At 44.7% G+C, this 23645-nt stretch overlaps 1 protein-coding gene across 1 annotated transcript in view; it reads right to left on the minus strand.

Moving 5' to 3' along the window:
• LOC104934240 (zinc fingers and homeoboxes protein 2) overlaps positions 1–23645 on the minus strand; it is a 102936-nt gene that overhangs the window by 58609 nt on the left and 20682 nt on the right. The window contains exon 2 of the mRNA XM_019277153.2: positions 12048–12210. The gene's annotated coding sequence lies outside the window, so the exon portion shown is untranslated. The remainder of the gene's footprint in view (positions 1–12047; positions 12211–23645) is intronic.

Raw genomic sequence — 23645 nt, forward strand, 5'->3', positions numbered from 1 at the left:
CAATGAGTATTACGGTTCTCATGCCTCTCAACATCACTAAAATGGAGAAAGATCGCAGCCATCGTTTCCATTTAAAGTCAGCTTGTGGAAGTTTTCTAGTTTTAGGTCAAAGTTTGGATCGATTGAGCAACGACGACAACTTGGTTGATGAAGGTAACAAGTTACAGAAACGTTACGATGTTGGGAGTCACAGTTTGGTTGGATTAGGGAACGTAAGGGACGTAAGTTCAGAAGAAGTTAATGTTGACTTTTGTTTTCACATAACACACGAGCAGTGGGTTCTGGGTAAAAAGACATATATAAACCACAACGTTATTTTTGTGTTCCTTAAATTGTGTTAAGTCACGTCAAGTTTGGCAATTTTGGAGAGAGATGGAGTGATGGGCAGCCCCCCTGAGAAGCGCCCAGCGAGCAGTTGGAGGGGCAGTTGCTCAAGGGCACCTCGGCAGTGCCCAGGAGCCGCCCCAGGAGCCGCCCCATCTTATACTCCATCACCTGACCTGATGACAGTAGAAAGGTTTCTACATGCAGCATCACAGTTTGCTGCCACATATGAACGGGAACGGGCTGCATTATCAGAGCTGAGATCAGAGTTTCTGAACAAGAACAATAAAAACATTTTGTTTTAACACCTCTGAGATATGCAAATGTGATTTTTCTACAATTTTCATTTAAACAAAAGAAGCCAAAGTTCTGACATGTTAAATGTCATTAAGCACAGCCGGAATGAATTCAGCTAAAAGTGGAAAACGTTTCATGTAAATTAGGTCAAAGAATAATAAAAATATAGAACCTCTGATACTGACATGGACACATGTGGTTGGTACTGAAAAAGCCCCACACATTGGCCGATTATCCACATTAAGACTAAATATACGTCAAACTGCTAAAAGGACCCAAACATGTGAAGCACGCTGCCAACAGTTGTGTAACAGTGTTCAGGGTGGATTTCAGCTTCAGGCGTACACACAGATACTTGGTCCAAGTCCGGCTGTTTCTGTTGTTTTGACCCTTGAGGAGGATTTTTGTGGAAAAAAAGAAGAAAAAAAAAATCATGCAGCACTAATGCAAAATAGACTCTGAGAAATGAAGCTCACAAAGAGGGAATCAACAAGGATAATATTGTACAGATGGAGCCGTGGTCCAAGTCCCACTTCTCTTCTGTGCTCGCTACGCTGATGTTGTTTCGTGCTCCGAGAGGAAAAAACCAAGCAAGCAGGAGAGGAGGGGGGAGGAGGGGGGAGTCCAGTTCAATTGGACCCAAACAAGCTCCAGTCTTCACAGGATTATACAACAGAACAAAACACACACTGACACAGCTCGAGAAAAACTGTTGAACTGGCATCAGGGGGGAACGCATCACACTCAGAAATAACTGCTCTGATACGAGACAGATCTGATGGCTGCTCTGCCATTTTCGTCTCTTTCTCTCTGTTACACCACCTCCGTCATCAGGGAATTGTTTGGAAAATCCTGCAGTACAAATGGATTGTTGGAGCATTCACTTTAAATCAGAGTCTGTCCCTGCTCCTCCCATCCTCCTTCTCCCATCTCTTCCTCGACTCCTCTCCACCCTTCATCCCCGTCTCTCAGTGGGACATCTCAGCTTTCACGAAGCCAAATTTAACTGTTCTAAAAAAGACCTTTTTTGTCGGGCACTGCTTGGAGTCTGAATACACTGACACAGAGACAGAAGTCTACACAAAGCACACACACCTACAGTTTGTTCTATGCGTTCGCCACGTTCGCCATCTCTGTTGAGCTGCAGCTGAGGCCGATGGGAACGTGAGGACCAAACGAAAATGCCCACGTATAGAAAGACTTCCAAAGGTGAAGCCGAAAAAACTGGATCGCCCCCTGAGGGTGAATCTTTATTTTGTGAGTAACCAAGCTTCGTTCAGCCTCCACCTTTTAGCCAACTTTTAGATTATCTGGGAGGCAGCGGAGGCAGGACCGCCAAGATGGCGACAGCAGAGCCACCACACTTCAGCTTCACCGTGTCGTCCATCTTCATGAACGTCAACGTACACCTGCTGCCACGGTGAAGACTCCAGCAGCAAAACACAGTGATGCAGCGTTGTTGTTGTGTGACAGCGGTGATATGTGATATGTATGTGCACGCTCAGTACAGTTGTTATGAACGGGGAAATTAGCTACAGAGACCAAAACTGTTTTTTGTACCAGGCTGTAAACATGTTTATTTCTGCTGTGAAGTTGGACATTTGGACATGGGGACTTATGGAGACTGACTCACTTCTGGAGCCAGCCTCAAGTGGACGTTAGAGGAACTGCAGTCTGTTTGTACCATTCACTGACACCGTGTACGGGAACATCTTCACTCATTTATTCAAGGTTCTTTTCTTTAATTTGCCCCCCATCACGTCTGAAGATTTGTTTTTATTGTTATGAAACCATAAACGGGCAGAAAAGAAAAAAAAACACACACCAGGAAATTAAATATTTGGGGACATAAAGCCCATCTGTGTTCATTAAAGCAGACAGGAAGCAGATTGTGCTTATAACTCTGTTCTGGATTAATCAAAGTGGACATAAAGAGAGAAGACGCCTCCAGCTACAGGCTGAAAAATCTCATATTCAAACGTCTGTCTTGGTGTCGGCGGCTCACCCTGAGCGTCGCTCTGCTGCTGCTGCGGACGCCTCGAGAGAAGCAGCTCGATGTGCAGCGTAAACGCAGGTCGGGGGAATCCTCCATAATGTTTACCGAGTTTACCGACTTGGCTGACGGCGGTGTTTTCTTATCCTCTAACAGAGAGGGTGATTTGACTGATGCTCGTAACAGATTGCATCACAGCAGGAGACGAACTAAAACGGTTTACGCACCGCGGCTCTCCCTAAACTGTCTAACAGTGGCAGCGCTCCACCTTGTAAATTTGGAATAGTAATTTTAGAAATTTCCCAGCAGTCTATCTCCAATTGGCCTTCACTGGGAGTACTGTTTGATATCAGTGAAGCATCGCAGCGTACCACCTCTGAACAGCAGAAATATGATCTCAGCTCTGTGAAACCAAACACTCACTTCACTTTTCAGAAAGAAAAAAAAACACCTGAGCCACATTAAAATCTGTTTTTATTCATAACCCAGTTACCACACCAAGGCTTCTTCTCCAAACATATCTACACACGTGTTTTAAAAAAACGCTGCTGCGACATGTGACCGACACCGCTGACGGGAAGGAAGGTAAAAAATGACAAAACGCTGCAGCAGAGAGCGAGCTGAATCTCAGCGTATCACATCTTTTTTTTATACCTACTACACGACCTGACTGCCACTGTCGCTACAGGTAAACTTGGATTTTTACAGGTTTCAAAATAAAAGTCTCTCAGGCTGCAGGCTGCTGGACTCTCTATGTCCACTTTCTCTGCAGGGTGATCGCTTTAAAACAATAAGAATTTTAGTTTGGTGGATTTAGGTGCTGGCCACTAATCGCTGCATCCACATGTTTGAGTACAGTTGGGGTCTTTGTTGAAAAATCATTCCCAGCTTTCTTTTCCCACATTTCCTGTCATCCCTCTCCTGCTGACTCTCAAAAAAAAAAAAGACATAAAAACACTCAAAATACAAACAAAAATATATTAATATCCTCTTTTGGGATGACCACAATGTCCCGTACGAGTCCAGCTTGGGACTTTGGTTGCGTGTCATTATCTGAATCTTTCTTCCCTCGTTCGTTTCGTCCCTCTAGTCGTGTCTCTTATGTCAACTCTTTAAAAAGCCGTTAAATGCCACCAAAATACTTCACATACGACTACTACTACATGATCTGCCACAAAGTACAGACTTTATCAAGGAAACTACATTTTAAGTTGAGTCTGTGCATTAAAGGGTGAATTATAAAGTTGGGTTTTAAAGAAGAATAGTTCAAATGTGCGCGCACATCCCAGTTTTAATCTTTAAAATAGGTAAAAACAACTGTTTTGTTAGACTGTTTGTCCTTTAACAAAAATATATTAATATTCTCTTTGGGGACGTCGTTCGTGACCACAATGTCCCGTACGAGTCCAGCTTGGGACTTTGGTTGCGTGCCATTCCCTGAATCTTTCTTCCCTCATTTCCAGTCATGTCTCATAAAAAAAGTCATTAAATGCCACCAAAATACTTTCATATTACGACTACGACATGATGTGCCATCTTTATGAAGGAAACTAAACATGGTTTTCAGGAAAGTTGGTTGCAGCAAGAGACAGATTTTAAAGTAAGGATGGACAAAACGTGAGCAGCAGAGGCAGACACCCCAGTTTTAATCCTTTAAAATAGGTAAAGCTCCATAAATATTCAAGCCTACATTTCCCATAATGCCCTAACTCATTAGAACGGCAGGGTTAGACAAACGGTATTCAGTTGGTTGCAATCTGCAACTTTACCACTAGATGCCACTAAATCCTACACGCCGGACCTTTAGAGTAAAGTTGGTTACAATCCTACATTTCCCATAATGCAACTTGTTAAAACTTCCTGATGAAGTTTTTATTTTCCTGTAGAATCCCAAATGACTTGTGTCCCTTGTGTAAGATCTTGTGTAAGATTTACGACCGTTATTTTGAAAAGTACAATAACGTTTTATTTTTGTACATGTACGAAATAGCTCATGGCTTATTTTTTTTTCTTATTTTTTTTTTTAGAAAACATTTTTTTTTTTTTTACAAGTTCATTGTGTTTCCTCAACCTCTGAAAACAAACCGACATTCTTGGAAAGTCACTGACAAACTTCTGTCTCCTAATTTCTAAAATTATCTGCCAATTTTCAACCAATTTCAGACTAAATTTCAGCCACAGGCTCGTGTGATTTCACAACGGACATAAAAATTGAATTCCTTGTTGATCATCAGCAGAATGGGATAAACGGGGGTCATTTGGTCGCTTGTTTCACGCATTTTCTTCAACTATAATTGGATTAGTTACCTTTAAAATCCCCATTTTCTGCTGTCACTTAAGCCCCGACAAACATGGAAAATTTGCACCTTTCCAACCCCCCACCCAAAAACATAAAAATTTTTGAGGACTATCTTGAGTGGCACTTAACAAAATTGAACAAATGCGTAGGTGGGCAGGTGGGTGGGTGTTTTCGGGGAGGGGGGGTCTACCTTCCAGTTCCACTAAAACAGTCTAACACTCATTACTCTGAAAAACACTTGACTTCATCATGGCCTCAATTATGGTTAAAAAAAATTCCCCAAAACTGTCTGGAAACAAAGTCCTTCATTTGGGCTTAAACCCTGACCGCCTTATCTTTTACGGACGGAGTTCTTGAGTGTCTTTGAGACTGGACGAGGTCCACAAGGAGCCACCCTAAACCTTCAGAGACCCCAAGTCAATTCAAGTTTGAAAACCAGAGAGGCAAACTGAGGAACGTTACCTTCATCACGTTAAAGAGAAACTTCACAAACGTCTACGTAGAGTTACTTCAACTCTGGTAAAGACAAATATTTCTGAAAATATTAAAGAAAGACAGATTCAAGGATGGTTTCTCTAAACTGACTCACAACAAAAGAAACTGGAGAAAACATTGTTTAACACGAAGCCTGTCACAAAAAAAAAACTAAATTTTAGCTGCCACACATTATTTACAAAGACTTTGAGGCGTGAACATGATGCATCTGGAGGTGGACATGAAAGATTCTGCATCAACGCAACACCAAGATAACTCAGAGTTTACAGCTGACCAATGACGGTATAGAATGGACGTCGCATCGGTGGCGCCCCCCACTGGATGTCGTGGATCATTGGTTGAGCTGAGGCGGGCCGAATGAAGCCTGGGTGCTCAAACAAACCGTCTGTGATGACACCAACCTGTCAGTCAAAGCTGCTGTGAAGTTGGACATTTGGACATGGGGACTTATGGAGACTGACTCATTTCTGGAGCCAGCCTCAAGTGGACGTTTGAGGAACTTCAATTTTTGACACTTCCACCAACTGACATTGATTTTCAAGCCCCCCTGGCTGGACATTGAAGCTGCAAAGTTACATTGTCAAGTTGCAACATCGACACTGAACTGTGGCTGAACTACAGGCTAACATTGAAGAAAGATGGCCGAGGTTTGGGGTGGGGTTACGACGAATTCAAGGAACTACATCAGCTGTTTTCAGAGAGAGAATGTACCGAGGTGATACTGCAGTCTGATTTCTAAATTCGTATTAATTGATGAATAAGCAGCCGTGTGCAGGAACACAAGAGGACTGATGCGTCGAGAATCAGGTGAATCCTGATAGAATCATGAGGCCCGTGAAGATTCACACCTCTGCTAAGACTGCAGATGTAAATGAGCCCAGCCGCAGTTAATACATTAGCATACATTTGCTGCTTAAGAAAGCTGAGCTGCTGCTGCTCGAGACACTTTTGGAACTGGAAGTCTGAAATCTGGCTCACAAGACGAACAGGAAGAAGACTTCCTGTGAACGGATCACGGCCAGGTTAGGCTCAATAACACGCGATCACCTAAACTCTGACAGTAACAAACCAGCAACGCCAACGAAGACGCTGCTGGAGACCAAACGTGTTGGGAAGTTAACCATTTACACTTCATCGTGTTAATGTGGAGGCAACACCTGCGTAGGTAACAGCAGCACTGAGAGACACTCGTGTTAAACTGAATTACTCTAACGCAGCGTCAAAGACTTTAAGAAGAGCGAAGTCAACACGACATACACGTCATGATGTGTTGGGTTTCACTCTCATGGTGTTAATTTGTAGAAATTCAGGATCTGGACAGAAGAACAACAACAGTCGGGTGGTGTTGGTGGTGTTGGTGTTGGTGAGGGGGGTCTGTACACAGATTTTGGATGACACATTTCTCAACTCCGAACACCCACAACCACACGACATTTCACAGCCGAGAGAAGAAAAGAAAAGAAAAAAAAAAGACCTGAAAGTTAAAAACTTAACACTCGAGACCTCCGAGGAAAAACTGAAATCACACAGAAACCACGAGCAAAACAAGTGAATCACCAAACAGTTAAAAACCGTCTCCGGCTTCAGCCAGCAGCTGCTGCTCAGGTGTGTTGGTGGAAAAACAGGAAAAGACACAAAGAGAGAAAAAGCGAAAAGAATCGAGTGTTGAGCGGCGGCGAGGCCACGGTTTCATACTACAGCTCAGCGTGAGAGGCGAGCGGCCACGCTGACTGCCCACACACACACACATGCACACACACACCTCCTCCACAGGTGTGTGGATTTTTTTAGGGTGAGTCATCCTCTCCCACGTAGTCGATACCTCCACCAGCGGTTGCGGAGATCCCATCAGCCCCCATACAGCACCTGCACCACAACACAGCGCTCCTCACACTCCCACCGCTGGTTCATATCCCGGCTCGCTTCCTGCAACACGGCTGCCGCCACCGCCGCTCAGATTTAAGACGAAAGCAGCATTTGGAGGCAACAGATGGCGACTTTATTAACAACAGTATGATCAGAGAGCGACACGACGTCAGGGCGTCACATTGATTGCTGCCTTTGTTTTCGACAATTAATAAGGACATGTAGCAGCAATATTCAAACATTTAGATGTTGATTTTTCTCATAATTAAGACTCTCCTTCACTAAAGAGCAGCCACACATACAGTGCTGCTCAATCTGAGAGTTTCAGTCTTATCTTGTCTAATTTTTTACAGGATTCAGTAGATTTTTTATCCAGTTTAAAGGCCTGAGGTCACCAAACTCACATGACCAACAAAGTCTCAGTGTGAGTAAAGAAGACAGCAAATCATGAGGTGCAGAGCCGCTCCTGCCACCCCAGAAATCTGCCATTTGGTGGATGCTTTCATTCGAGATGCTTCATAGCACCTTCGATGCAAATATTTTTAGCACGGATGACCCATGTGCAAACTGCACCCATCACCTTGGCAGTGTTAGCATGGTGCTCCACCCCTTGAGCTTCACAGAGCCCATTCAATAAAGCAGAAGGGCCGGGAAAATAAACCTTCCTGAGCACCCAGTGGGGCTGGCACCGGCCTGCAGGCTGGCTGGAGCCCAGGAAAACGCTGAAAAAACGGGCTGGAAGGCAGCCAAGCGCTGGTAAATTTTGGCTTCGGATGGTCAGGTTTTCTGCACTAGCGAGCCCTTAGACTGGTGACTATGATTTGATGCTGCTGCTGCAACGGAAAGATCTCATATACAAGCAAAGATGCTAAAAGTTACTGACGGGTTCAGTGATGCGCACAAACAAACTGTTTGGTTTTTATGAAGCACTTTACAACATTTACACTCATTCTGCACTCCAACAAGTCAAAAGTCATGTAGCTATGGAACTGTGGCATGTGTTAGTATTAAATTATTCCTGAGAGGTTCTAATGTTACCCAAACAGCTGTCATCTCGAGCCTTTTCAAACACCACTCGCTTTAACAGAGAATCAAAAGATCAGTGCAGAATACTGAGAACTGAACAAACCCGACTGACTGTTAGAGACGTTCTCCACACAGCCAGAGAGGGTGAAGGTGTGCCTCAAAGAATGCTGAGTAAAAAAACAGTTGACTAAGTGGCGTCAAATCCAATAATGACGTACCAACTGGAAGCCAAAATATAGAAAAATATGAAAATAGCATCAGTGACGTCGACACAAAGGCTTGAGTTTTGGGTTTGTTGCATGCCACCATATTTGTAAATTATCTGGAGCCTTAAAATCTCATTTGGCCAACGAGCTGGACAAACACCTTAAAGCTTTATCAACCGCCCCAACAACAAGTATACCAATCGCAAAAGCCAAATTATGAAGACCCAAGAAATCTTGTGCAGACTTCCTGTGCAGCTTTCTTCTATTATTGGTGACATCTAGTGACCATTAGAGGTACTGCAACTCAAGACACATCAAAATCATCAGCCAGGTCCCCAGCAGCAGCTGATATCACTGCCTAGTCCAGCAGCAGTCAGCGTCCTCTTCACTCTCTTCTCCTCTGCCATCATGTCCGTAGAGGCTGCTGAGCCTGGTTATACCTGTTGGTACAAACACTCAGTTCGTCAGCTTGGCGGTGAGCTCAGAGCGACGGGTACCCGTCGCTCTGAGCTCACCGCCAAGCTGACGAACTGATCTAACAGCAGCTACAGTTGTCAGCAGTTTGCTCAACTGGCTCCGGTTCTGTCACGACACCGGCTTCCTCATTAGCTCCCCCTCGCACTGGTGCTTTGACCTCGAGGTCTGAGCTGACTAACTCTATCAACAAAAACTTCGCGTCCATCAGGAAGCTGCAGAAATCCAGAGACAGACTAGCCCAGAGACAGCAGTCACCTGTTTTCAGGTCAATGAAACATCAACACGACGGTGAAGCTCTTATTTTGAGGAAAAGCAGTTGCTTTAAATCAACTTTTGTTGACTGTCAGCTCTTTTTTCGGTCAGCTGTCTGTCTCTGCTGGTTTGGGATACAAATATTCTGTCCTGGACCTCCATGACAGCTCCAGATGTGGTCACCAAAACTTTTAACACAAACTTCAGAGCCTCTAGTGAAACAAGCTTTGTTGAAATGTTCCCCGAATGTGTCCTGTCCCAAATTACACAATCGTCTCGCGTAGCAGCGGCAGAAGAATCTACGGTTTAGTGCTGTAGGGGCACCAGAGGCTGAGGACGCTGCCATGTTTAAACTGTTACTGCATGAACCTGTTGAACTGAGCATGTTGGTTCCAGCTGAGGTTTTCCAAGCACACACACACACACACACTGATTCAAAAACCATCTCAGATTCTCGTCTTTCCGTCACCGGTCTTGGCTCTGAGTGTATGTACAGTTTGAAGTACGTGTCTCTTCCATTAGTCGTCTCTTTTCCTCGAGTATCAAATCACCTTCCCCTCTTCTCTTAACTCGGCTTCCCATTTTGTTCTTTCTGCCGTCGGATCATTTCATACTTCACTCTCGCATGTGATTCTGTCTCAAACCTTGCTTGACGTTTTCACGTCTGCAGACCTGCAGACCTCGGTTTTGAATTTTGGAAATTAAATGTCACATCTCTCAAAGTGTTTTGACTTTTTCCTGGAGCCACCTCCCGTACAGAAAGGTGTCTCGGCCTTCTCTCTCTTACACTCAGCCGTCCAGATGTGACTCCTTTACTTCACCAGCAGCGTTTCCACTCGCTGAAAGCCTCCGTATGTTTGTTGTTTCATTTCACCTTGAATTAAATGCGTGAAAAGCTTTTTTTTTTTTAATTCAACACAGCAAATTAAAGTTTTAAATCTGAACACGCAGATAGGAAAACAGGAAATGAATTGCTGAGCGATGCTGAATTGTGTCTGATAACACAGAGAGGAACAAGAAAAATAACCATATTTTGTGGACCTGACTGGATTCAGGACAAGAAAACACCTCCGAGGGCCTTGAATTTATTTCAGCAAAATTGTGCTTTTCATCCTCTTTTCCCACTTTTGAGGTGCTGAAGGACGCTGAAGGGACAAAAGAGCCCAAAGATGTGAGGCTGGGTTTGATTTCATTTCAAGTTTTTCCTTCCTGATGGACGAGAAGTGATTGTACCCGACACCAGTGTATAATTTCGGTAAAAACACTTGTGGAGTCTCAGCCAGAGAAGACGAGACGATGCTCTCCGTTTCAGTCTTTTTACCCAGACGCCGTGCGTTCTGTCTTTTGTTGTTGTTGTTTCTTTAATCGTGCATATGAAGGAGAACTGAGGCAGATTTCAGCCACGTTCAAATCAGAGTTGACGCCAACATTTCCCCGTTGTTTCCCTTCCTCTTCTCCACTCATGATCTGTTTCTCCTCCTGGATTTTCGGCTCTGAGCCGTCTGATCACATCCTCCTCTCACTGACTCATCGCTCTGAACAAATCTCGGGGATTTACAGCAGCTTGCTTTGCAGTCGTCACTCTTTACTACAAGATGTGGAGACTTTCTGACAGTTTGTTTCTCCCATGTTGTCCCTCAGCTGCTCGTACCGGATGACACGATGTACACACAGATATGAAGGAGGATGAAGCGTGGACGGAGAGGAGAGTTTCTCCTGATGCACCGACGTCAGTCTGAAACATTTCAGGGTTCATTATGCCGATACGTCACGTTTATCTGAGCAGGTCCGACCCAGTTTGGAGGATTTTATGATTCACGGTTAATTTTTTGGCTGCAAACAAAAAGTCAAAGTTTCAACACTCTGCACGGCTATTAAGTATTATTTAACTTTATTTAACTGTGTGAGAGGTGACGACGAGAGGCTGGAGCACCACTTAAGAATTAATCATTATGCTAATCTCGTTAAGTTAAACGCTCCGGACTACAACTCACATTTTTCTGATCATCATGAAGTAACATGCTGTAAAACAGACAATAGAAAATCTCTGACGTTCGAAGTACAATCGAAGTAACTGATGAGTATAAACGGCAAAGAAGAGCGAGTTTAGTGTCAGAGTCTGAAGTTCATGCATTTGCCTTCTGTGTCGAGCTGGTCTGATGAGATAAACAACCTCAGATCATCAGTCCTGAATTTTATTTATTCGACCGGATGCTACTTTAAAAAATGTTTCCCACAGAAAGCCTCAGAGAGTCACGCAAAGACACGACAGGCACGAATACGTACACATGCACACGTCAGTTATCGTTGGATTTAAACAGAAACCTGTAAAACTACAAATGTTTGTCTTAATGTGAGTATTCATCAGGCCCCGCCAACACGTCACATGTTGAAGAAAACACTTTACCACTGCAGCGACGAACAGAAGCGTCTGAAACGATCGCACGCCGCCGTGACGCTGCAGATAAAAGTCAAAACGTCCGGTTGCTTTGTGAAGCTACACGACACGCCTTCCCCTGCACACAGCTCGGCAACGTGATCGGGTTTATCTCGTGCATCTCGAGTCACAACTCCTCGTGCACCCACCACAAACTCGGCTCTCCTGCAGTGCCGCTCAAGACCTCGTGGCAAAAGCCGGACACCAAAATGGTTGTCGAGCAAAGTTCACGACGGTCTGAGCAGAGCTCGCTCCTCTGCAGGCAGCTTTGAACTCTTCACAGCAGTGTGTGTGTGTGTGACAACAACAGGTTGCAGCAGGATGTGTATATTTCAAAATAAAAGCCTGTAAAAAGAAGAAAATAAAAGTACTCACTGCACTTCCACAGAGGGGAGGGGCTTCACTCGAGGGGGAGGTGGTCTCTCTGAAGCTCCACCTCCTCCTCCAATCACCGTGTGTCCTCCTCGTCCTCGCGCTCTCTCCCCCTTTTCCGGATGATCCTCAGGCCAGCGGCACTCTGGGTAATCTCCTGTGGAATCTGAAAGCAGAGAGGGATGTCAGCGGAGGAGTGTGTGTGTGTGTGTGTGTGTGTGTGTGTGAGAGAGAAGACCTACTGTACGTGTGTGTAGGTGTGACGGTGTGTGTGTGTGAGATGGATGCAGGCGGAGTACGAAGAGGTGTTGATGATGATGTGTGCGTGTGAACAGGCGGTGTTAGAGAGTGTGTTTGATTACGTGATAGCGTGTGTGTGTGTGTGTGTGTGTGTGTGTGTGTGTGAATGACGGAGCGGTGGAACCCAGTATGGGCCTTAAAAACTGCACCACTACAACTTGGCCAAAAAAAGAGGCAGCGGTTACCGTGGCAACATGTGCCAAAACGGAGAAGGGAGGAAGCGACAAAGAAAGAGAGAGAGTGTGTGTGAGACAGACAGACAGACAGACAGACAGACAGGCAGACAGACAGAGAGTAAGACAGACAGGCAGACAGACAGACAGACAGACACACAGACACACAGACAGACAGACAGACAGACAGACAGACAGGCAGACAGACAGACAGACAGACACACAGACAGACAATGAGACAGACAGACAGACAGACAGACAGGCAGACAGACAGACAGGCGTCTCTGAGCTGGTGTGAGGACACTCGGTGTGTTTAAACTTGGACCTGCCCGTCACGTCACCTGAACGTCTCTTCTCGTGGTGCCGTCATGGGGCGGGTTCTGAATCCAGCAGAACTTTAAAGGGCGTTCACCGTCTCATTTATCTAATCTGAGGTTCGGACACGCAGCCAAGGACAAAGTCACTTCATTGTCATGGCAACAATAAATGTGACATTTCGTGGTTAGGGTTAGGCAAACCAAACTTCCTCCAGATAAATCTCAACACGTCTGGATCTTTGACTCAAACCGGTCTTCCTGCATGCTGCTTGTTTTTTGGACACCCGGTGAGATGGTGAGACAGGTGAGACAGGCGAGACAGGCGAGACAGTGTCCCGTGTTAAAACATGCAGACTCAGAGACTGGAGAGGGAACAGGATCCCGGCCTTTGTGAGCTGAATGTCAGTCCCATGCTGCTGCCCGGCCACAAGACTGCGCCCGGGGCGGCGACGTGGGAGAGCCGAGAAAGTTTCAGCTTAATGCAAATGTCTTCACCAAAACAACATCAGGACCAGAACCAGCTCCAGTGCAAACACAAAACCACAGAGCCGACGCCGGCAGCTCGTGTGTTGTTATTGTTGTTCTGCGAGGCGGTTTCAGCGACGCATCCTGGAAGGTAACCGTGCTGCAGGAAGCGAACCACTTCAGGTTCAGCTGGTGTCAGTTTGTGGAGACGCCAGAAAATAACTGACCTGAGCAGACGGTGTGGATTACACCATCAGAGAGGGTTTTAATCCGCACGCTGAGCCAGGAGTAAATAACAGACTGAGAGAGACACCTGGAACACCTGGAACACCTGGAACACCTGGAAAATCAGGCTGTGTCAGCAATGCAAATCATCGTTGAGTCGTTGAAATGAATTGTTCATATCAGTGCGCATGGTTGACTTTCTGTTGTTTATTAGGGTGTGTGTGTGTGTGTGTGTGTGTGACACCTTTGTATAACACACTTTGCATTATTTTAGTGCTGCGCTCAGGTTTCCATTGACTTCAATTAATTCTCAACTTTAACCTGAACTTAAGGCAAAGTCTCAGTTTAGAGGACACACACACACACACACACACACACACACACACACAGTCAACCTTCACTACGAGCTGCATTCAGCAGTTTGTTTTTTTTTGTTGTTGTTTTGTTTTTGCTGCGTGGATCGATGCTCAAACACTCCATTACTCATCTTACACAATAACATAAAAAGTCAAATGTTTTATTTTGAAAGGCTGTAAATCAGCAGTTAATGTCACCATGACGACCTGCATCATTCATCTGTATATGGAGCTTTAAGCGTCCGTCAGTATTTCCGCATGTTAATGTAAATGTATGTAAATGTTGTTTGCTCTGCCGCATGAATAAATAAACGAAGCTCGGTCGGACCCGGCAGCGCCTGGTTCTGCCTCCATGTTCTTCATGTTTTGATGCGCGACAGAGAAAATGTGAAATCAATATTTTGTCCTGGAGACTGAAAAACTTTCAAAGCTTAATGAATCTCAGTCCAGAGTAAAAGAAGTCGGATCATGTGGAGCGGCCCGTTCTGATTAATTAAGGCTCCGTTCCATTTAGTGCAGCACCGTGACCCCGCGTGACCCGTCTTCCTCTTTAAAAGTCCAACCAGTGACGAGGACTTCATCAAACTACAGAAGAGTTGGTTTGATTTTATTTGAACGTTCACAAATAAATAATAAAATCGACACCCACCTGTCAGACAAAGCGTCCACGCTCTTAATCCTGCATAACTTTAAGTCTTAATATAATGTGAACAGGTGAGTTGTATATAAATTCACCCTCAGTACAGTTGTCATGAACGGGGAAATTAGCTACAGAGACCAAAACTGTTTTTTGTACCAGGCTGTAAACATGTTTATTTCTGCTGTGAAGTTGGACATTTGGACATGGGGACTTATGGAGACCGACCGTCTCTTTGACAGACAGGTAATAATTTAAATTTCTCCCTTTGACATTCAGATGTGACGGATGATTCATTTACACGGACGCGGAGAGAAAAGACGGTCACTTTACATGTCAGCGCCACACGAAGCCGATGAATGATTTTCACTGAAACGTCAGCGAGCGTCCTTCATCAACCACATCACGACTATTGTGACCTCAAAGATCAGGAGAGAACGTAACAACGGTGGCTGCTTCATGCTGCTGGCATCAGTATTCCTTCATTAAAGGAAGAGCAACGGACACTGAAGACTTTCACGGACTGTGATGGATTGTTTTGGTCGTCTTCCAACTGGTTCCAGCAAAGGTTTATCACTGTTTGACCGTGATGGACAGATGATTCCTGGCCTGTACTCTTTCAAACCGCCTGCCCACAAACAGTTTCTAAATTCCACGAGTACCGAGCGTCCAAAGAAACGTCGGACACTTAGCTGCCGATACAGACGACCAACGTGATGCCAAACCCTGGACAAGAAGTGGTGTCCAAAGTTTCTTCTCCAGCCAAGACAAGATCGAGACAAGACTACAGGTGGACAGGAGGGTCTCCTACACGTGGTTATGGACAGGTGAAGTCCTGCAGATCTGACCACTGAATGGATAAAAGTCAAATTTAACTATCTGCAGATCATCATCAGACCTGACAGAGATCACACCAATCAAGGCGCAGCTTCATCAGTCATGAAGAAAATGCTGCCACAGTTTTCCTGCTGAGGCCTCGTCGTCTGTCTCAGCTTATAAACACTTAGTTCTGGATTATTCAGCCTGTCTGTCATGGATCTCACCACACGGCAGCTTTCAGGCGTTTTCCTGACAAGGAGGCAACGCAGAGCACCGACCTGTTTCCTCCGTGGTCTGCAGTAATTAACTTTAGTTTAGAGGCAGGTATCGGATGAACTGTGGGACAGTAACGCACAGAACTCACACGTGGACGACGTCATGTTGGACGAGCAAAAACATCTCGAAAGGAAGCGCTGACAAAAAGTGAAACCGGGGAAATCCCCCGTCACTTTCACCACAGGAAGCAGACCCGAGCACATGAGTGTGTGTGTGTGTGTGTGTGTGTGTGTGTGTGTGTGTGTGTGCACGCACGAGTGTGTGTGTGTGTGTGTCCTTCCACGATTCACTCCTTCCTGTTTTGAGGCCACAGATGAATCCGACCAATCAGAAGCAGCGTTCAAAGGGTGAGAGTAAACCTTCGATTTCAGACGTCGAACTGACGCACGGCAAAAGTTTATGTAGATCAACATCTGACTGATGGAGCTCCTTCAAGAGGGAATCACCAGCAGTGTTTTCCCCAGGAAGTGATGAGTGCATGTGGTGTGTAGGTGTGTATTTGTGTGTGTGTGTGTGTTGTGAGTAAGTGGATGAGATCATCAGAGGTTTGCAACACAGCGGGGAGAGAGAGAGAGAGAGAGAGAGAGAGAGAGAGAGAGAGAGAGGACAACAGGTCTTTTCCAGAGAGTCTGGATCCCCCTCAGGACTGACCTCATCCTCCATCCATCACCACGCTGAGACTAACCAGCTCTGCTCGGGGACGGTGTGTGTGCTCTGAGGTGATCATCGCCAGCTGACTGAATATCTGGAGTCCGACGCCGCGTCCACACGGTGACTCGGCGTGTGTGCCGTACTACAAACAAGGTCCGACTCGTGTTGTTGCAAAGTTTGTTTCTCGCGTGCAGAAAAGTTTGTTCTCCTGTTTTAATAAGACGGAGCAGCGATGGTCGAGTGTCCCAACAACTACCCGACTGCAATGTCCGGTCCAAATCAGCTTCAGGTCGATACCACAGAGTGTCATGGGGTTTCTGGGTTTTGGGGAAGGTTATTCGAACCCTTGCAGAATAAACAGAAGAACAATCGACAATGGACCCTACTGTACATCGTCTAAATCCCTGGTGTCCAACCTCTGGGTCCTGAGCCCCATCATGGGTCACCAATGCTTCACGAGGAGACGAGAGAAAGTCTTTGAGTACACGGTGTGTCTCATCATCACCGGTTAGAAAACTGGTTTTAAAGAGCTGAACACGAGCTCACAGAAACAGTCAAATCAACCAAAGAACGAGATGAAAACCGTCAACAAAGAAGAACTTGAAGTTTGTGTGACTGTTAGAAATGAAATAAATACATAACACAGACAGAGAACTGTTTTTAAAGTTCCTGAAATCGTCTCACCTCCAACATAAACTTCCTGCAGTCACACTGTTTACCAGCCGCTCTCTTCTCTCATTGTTACCAACTGAATATAAAATGAAATGTACAGAAAACAGTTCACAGAGCGACAGAAGGAAACAGGTTGAACCACGGCTCTGAATGATGATAAGTGATCTCTGGGTTCTGAACTTCTCAAACGTTAAAGAGTCAACGATGGACTTTAAATATCTTCGACTGAAATAAGGACATACGTATTATAGTCCTGTCAGGTGGTGGAGTCACTGCTGCTTCAATATAAAACAACTAAATTGTAATGTAACGACGCTGGGGAACCAGAACTGATGTTAATGTTAATGTTTAACGTTTGCGCTGGTTGAGGATGTTCCTGAGATGTAACTTGAGTGTTTCAGGATACTCTGAATACAAATGTAATCTGATTTGCTGCCACCTGTTTAAATGGAGGCCATCGTACAGCGTGAACGCTTTTCTTTGGATCGACTTTCAACCAAAGAAATAATGTTTTTTTGTTTTTAAACCACATCTTTACTCTGAGTCTCTGAGCCCGGATGAAGTCACCCCGGCCTTCAGCCTAAACACAGACAGAGAGTTTGAGTGTGACGGTACAAAGAGAACGAACGTGCTGTAAGTGAGTCACAGCGCGTCCTCTCCTGTCTATATGTACTGCCAGTTCCAGCTCTTGCGGTCCTTTTGCATCATATGTGAGGTCCGGCTGTCCCTGCTCTCTGTCACTACATGCTGTATTAATATTTAAAGTCACCGAGACAAATCCTCGAACATCCTGCACTTCCTGACTGTGACGCAGGGAAGCCTCGGATTAATGCGCCGCCGCCGAAGGACGTGGCCTCAATCGATTTTCCTGTCCATACCTCTGCGCCGACGAGTCACTTCAAACATATTTAGGCTGCGGCGCTCATCTGGATATTTTGCATATCTTAATTAGTGCTTACAAAACATGCAAATGAGCCAGTCGGCCCTAATTAATTAGCTTTGTGGGTTTTCTTCTTAAGTGGCGGCAGTGAGGGTCTGTCTGTCTGTCTGTCTGATTTTTTTTTTTGTTCCAACCTGAATTAAATCAATCAGGTCAATTAAAAAAGGGTTCCTCGTTTACGCTGACAGTCAGCTGAGCAGCGCCGAACGATGTCGACACGAGTGCCGCTAATAATGTGAATCACAAACGATATTTTCTGATTCCGTGACGCTTTGAACATGAATTTTCACCACAGCTCCACTTTTTAATATTTAAAGTAGCTCTGCTGTTTTAACCTCTTTCAGCTGAAAGTTTTGCTTTTATGGCATTTTTACTGTTTTGTTTTTTTTAATCCAACAAACTCTGATGAAACAACTTGACGCCACCCACCCTTCAAACAGCTCAGACTCAGTTCGTGGAGCTGAGTCAGAGTTAAACTTTGTTCCTGTGATTCAGGCATGTCGAGGCTGAGGAGTGTTCTGCAGAAAAGCTGAATGACTCAGTGGAACGTCACGTCGTGTGTTTCAATGAAGTTAGGGCGTGTATCTTACGTTACAGCACGATGACTCTGAAGATAGTAAGACTGAAAGAATGCGAGTCCACCTGGCGCGACTCATCACGCCAAAGACAACAAGTGTTTCAGGAGTGGAGAGTTTTACCCGCCACATTTAGGCCCCGCCCACACGAATCACGGCCTCACCCGATACGCCGTCGCTTTGAATCTAAATCTTAATCTCCGTAAACACGGCGTCGATTTCGGGAATATCTGCGTCCACGCAGATTCACCCAAAACGCTGTAGTACATATGCCAGGCCTGTGTGTGGCGCTGTGACGCCGCCACAATAAAACCAGAAGAGACGCCATGGAGCATGTGAAGGTCACGAACATCCTGCGGCTCCTCGCAGTGACACAGCAGCTGTAATAGACTCAGTAGTTTCTGTAGGACGAGCCTGCAGTCCGCTATTGTTGTTGTCATGACGCGTCTAGCGGCGGCTGAGGTTCAAGGTTTCTGAAAAAATCCGCACTCGCCGTCCAGACGACTCCGGCGTTTTAGAATTTTCCACTCTCAAAAAACGCCGGATCCGTCTGGACGCCAGGCCGAAACCATAAAGTATTTATGTGGATTGGACTCGTATGGACGGGCCTTGATGCTCAATCAACCAGATCTGGTTATTTTTCTACGAAGCGCTCGGCGGCCTCAGAAGATTGAAAGCGAGCGCGACATGAGTCTTTTCACAGTTTATCAGGAAATGACAAACTGTAAAATACCGACACACGAAGAACACCTAAAAAACAATGACAGCATGACTCTGTGTTGGACAGACACTGGAGGACAGAAACTTCAGAGACGTTAATCTGATCCGTCTGTCTTTGTTTGGACCCGTGGTACGTTGAAGAAGTCTTCACCACCCAGACTCATTCACATTCTGTTTGTCTTCATGGTGACACGGCGACGTTTGCTTTGCAAAGCATCTTGATAAATGATCTGAGCATCCATCCATCAGCTGCTCTGGAGCTTTCGACCGCCTCGCACCGCCTTCCTCGGCAGGCGGACTCGCCTTATTCCTCGTGGATTTTCGGCGTTTTCCATTTTCACGCCTTCGTCGTGGCCTGAGAAGATTTAAAGCTCATTTCTCGTTCTGATTTATTGACGCATGGACAGACTCCATCTGCTGCGTGCCGAGCACACTAAGTGGATTTTGTGGTGAAACTCCTGTTGGCCGTTAGCCACGAGCTAATGGCTAAAGATGAGTCGACCGTTTTACAGAATAAAAACACCGGACGTGTTCAAACACTGCGGAGCGTTCGACGTGCAGCAACGTTCAGCAGTGTTTGTCACTAAACGTCACACAGAGAAGTCCATCTTCAGGAACTGAGGCAATCTGCCGGCTGGTTCTTGGCTTAATGACAACGCATTACTGGAGCTGTGGGGATTTCCACACAGACGACAGCAACACGCGACACGCAGAGCGGCAACGAGCTCAGGATTTATTATAACGGAGGCTGACAGGAAGCGAGGGAACGAGGCCTCGGCCAATCAGCTTCATGATGTTACAAGATGGACAGAAATCCTGAACCACGTTCAAACGTTCAAACACGTCACTTTGTAAAGCCGTGCATGCTGGTATTCATCCGTGTTGTTGATGTGGGAGGCCGGAAGCTTTCGCCATCACTTCACGTGACTACGTAACTCAGGATAAGTCACCATAACGACATTAAACAGCTGATTAACACTAAGAAACAGTCATAGTTGGGTTAGGTTTGGGAAAACATCACGTGATGTACGTTCGGTAAGTTAAATATGTAACTCTAAATAAGTCACCGCTGACTTTAGGTTTCCAGCAGTCACCTCCTCCGTGCTGTTTATACCACGTTACCTTGAATTCATTTCCCCGGGACATTTGCGTGTAACATGACAAACTGTCCCGTAAATATAACTCAGTACACACTGGTGTGAAACGCCAAATACGAAAAGCAAAAAACAGAGCACAGTCATCCCTCGCTATAACGCAGTTCACTTTTCACGGACTCGCTGTTTCGTGGATTTTTATCAGTGTAATTTCGCATGTTTGTTTTTTTTACAGCGTACTGAACAGTATGAACGCGCATCGTGTTCGACACCGTCAGAGGAACTGTGAAATATGAGTTACTGGTAATAATTTCTTATGTGTCAAACCTCGTAGACTGATCATTAAAATGAAATTTGTTGAAAATGTTTGGGCTTGAAAACAGGTTTTGATCTTTGGTTTCATTTACCAATAAAGTATTGTTCTTATTTCTGTTAAATCTGTGAAAGTTTGAACTTTAAGAGTTTAAATAAGAGAGAAATGTTAATGCCTCTCTGACAAAAGTGTATAAAGTGTGTGGTTAGGGGGTTTACGGCCTTAAAACATGGATAGTAATTGTAAAACTTACATTGCAGATTTCGGGTTATTTTTAGAACGTATCCCCCACGATAAACGAGGGACCACTGTATAGTACATATATACACACAAGTATATAATATACTATAAGCACAGTAACCTGATAACAAAGAAAGTGTCTGTTCACTTCAGTCCTGAGAACGAGGTGAGGATCGGAGAGTTCGGATCTGCAGCTTTAAAAACTGGATCTGGATCCCGACCCGTCACACGCTCGGTTTAGCTGATATATCACAGAGTGTGTGACCTTGGTTGCGTGATGCAACTCTTCTGTTTCTTGTTCCTCTGAAGGTTAAAGTCATCAAACCACTTTCCACAGCGCTCGGCTCCAACTCCTCCACAACATCCTCCGGCCAGCAGCTTTCAGCCACATGTGACGCCGCCGCCGCGCAGCCGTGACGTGAACGTCCCGCCTGAATGAAAACGGGCTGAAACATTCTGGTGCTGCTCAGAGGAGCCGAGAAACGTTTTCATGTGTTTGCCAACTTTGTTTCAAAAGCATGGAAATAATATTTAATTGGTATTTATGGAGTTTTTTTTCCAGTTCAGTGCTACACAGTAAATGTTTCAGTCAGTGATTTATGAATTTTTGTCTCTGTTGGTTTTTATGAATTTATGGCGAGCTGGGCATCACATCAGATACATGTAGAAAAACTTCATTCATAAATACGTCAACACGCTCATCATCATGGGACCACACAAAGATTTATACAGTTATATTCATGAGCGCTGTTACATTATAAGACCTGTTTTAATACAAACTGATTGCTTAATTTTTTTTATAGAAATTCAATGAAGCGTCACTTTTTAAAGACTCTAATTATTTGTAATGATCTGTTTTCTTGACTGATCATTTAATCCACAGGTCACTGACAGATAATTTGATTTGAGTCGTTGACTTCACACAGTGCAGACGCTGATACGTTGATAATAATTGTAATGAAACTAAATTATAATGCAACTTAAACACGATGACGCTGAGGAACCTGAAATCAGAACCGACTTCACCTGATTGAAACAAAGAAACGCTCATTGCACATTAAGATGAAGTTCACTATGATTTCATATGAACAATAATTTAACGAGATTTGATCATAAAGAAAATGCTGCAGAACGTTGAACGATTTAATAAATAAATAGAGAAATGATTCTGTAACATCAGAACCGATGCACGTCAGACTGATATACTGGATATACGGAGTCTCAGAGTTCAGTTTAAATTGATTTTTTGTGGTATTTTGATGAGAAAAGTCTCTTTATTCAGAAAATATCTGGAAGATTCCTCGACGTATGACTGCACTGGATCAAACTCCAAAATTTAAAATAGAAAAATTACGTTTTTTGGATCTATCCGCAAAGACGACGACTGAAGTTCAATCTTCTCAGATCAGAGCAACGTGCCGCTGCTGCATAACAAAGATGCCACAGATTTCATTACTGATCTGAACTATGGTAAATTCCTGCCCGGTTATTGATGCAGGAAGTCTCGTGTCGGTGAGGACTCAATATGTCGGGATGACCAGCGCTCGACGAGCTAATAACACGGCGGGAGGAAGACGCCGAGCTGAATAAAGACTGAAGAAAAAAAAGAGTCTCCCACACCTGCTGAGAAAGTAATAAAAACAGACACAACAGCTGTGACTGATGTGGAAACATCAGGTTACCCTCACACACACACACACACACACACACACACACAGTAAAAACATTAATAAGATTTCATTGATTGTATTGAGGCTGTGCAGACGAGTGCACGAGCTCATGGGCAGTTCATCTTCATGTCAACATCCTGTTTCTGTTCTTCAAGTATCAAGTGTTTTATTTTGAAATGAAGCCACGCAGCCAATCACAGTCATCGTATCCTGATACAGCGTGCATCACCGTGTGCGTGACACGACGTGTGTGAAGTCTGTGTGTTCACATTCGACTCAGTTGTGGATTTCTGGATGCAAATTGCAGCAATCAGGCGCTGAGGGCTTTTAAAGTGCCGTCATCAGCATCAGCGGCTCTGCAGCTCCGGCTGCTGACCAACGAGACAAACACGCAAATCTGTTTCTTTAAAATGAACTCTCATATTTTATCTACACTATGAACAGCACTAAACACACACACACACACACACACACACACACACACACACACGAGTGTTTGCCGGGTCGGATCTGAAAACAGCAATAATCGATATAGTTATGATTGTCACACTGAGGTGTGAAGAGTTATCTACAAAATATGAAGAGTCGACCCAAAATATTCCGTTATGTAGCTGATAATAACGTTAATATCCCGTGGACTGTAGGGACGTAACGATACATCGTGACACGATTAAAAATCGGTACAAATGTGACGATTCACCGGCTGACAGAAAAATAAATCGTGATTCTTGGCGAATGCGAGAGAAGTAGGATCTGTTGTTTTTCTTACGTTATCTTAAAAAAAAGTCACTGGTTGGTGATTCATTTGTTCATCAGACATCAAGTCACGTGACTCACGTCACTACGTAGAACGAGGGAAGACGGCGACGGTAGAAAACTTTGAAACAGAGGACGCAGCGAGCAGCTTTAAATCATTTTGGATTCCCTATGTACAGTGGTCCCTCGTTTATCGCGGGGGATACGTTTTAAAAATAACCCGCAATAAATGAAATCCACGAAGTAAGTTTTACAATTATTATACATGTTTTAAGGCTGTAAAACCCCTAACCACACACTTTTATACACTTTTTACACACATTTTGTACAGTACTCCCTTAAACAGGACGCAGAACACATGTGTGTTTATACTGTACAGCACGCTGTAAAAAAAAAAACATG

Source organism: Larimichthys crocea, chromosome XIII (assembly GCF_000972845.2).
Source record: "Larimichthys crocea isolate SSNF chromosome XIII, L_crocea_2.0, whole genome shotgun sequence".
Taxonomy (NCBI): domain Eukaryota; kingdom Metazoa; phylum Chordata; class Actinopteri; family Sciaenidae; genus Larimichthys; species Larimichthys crocea.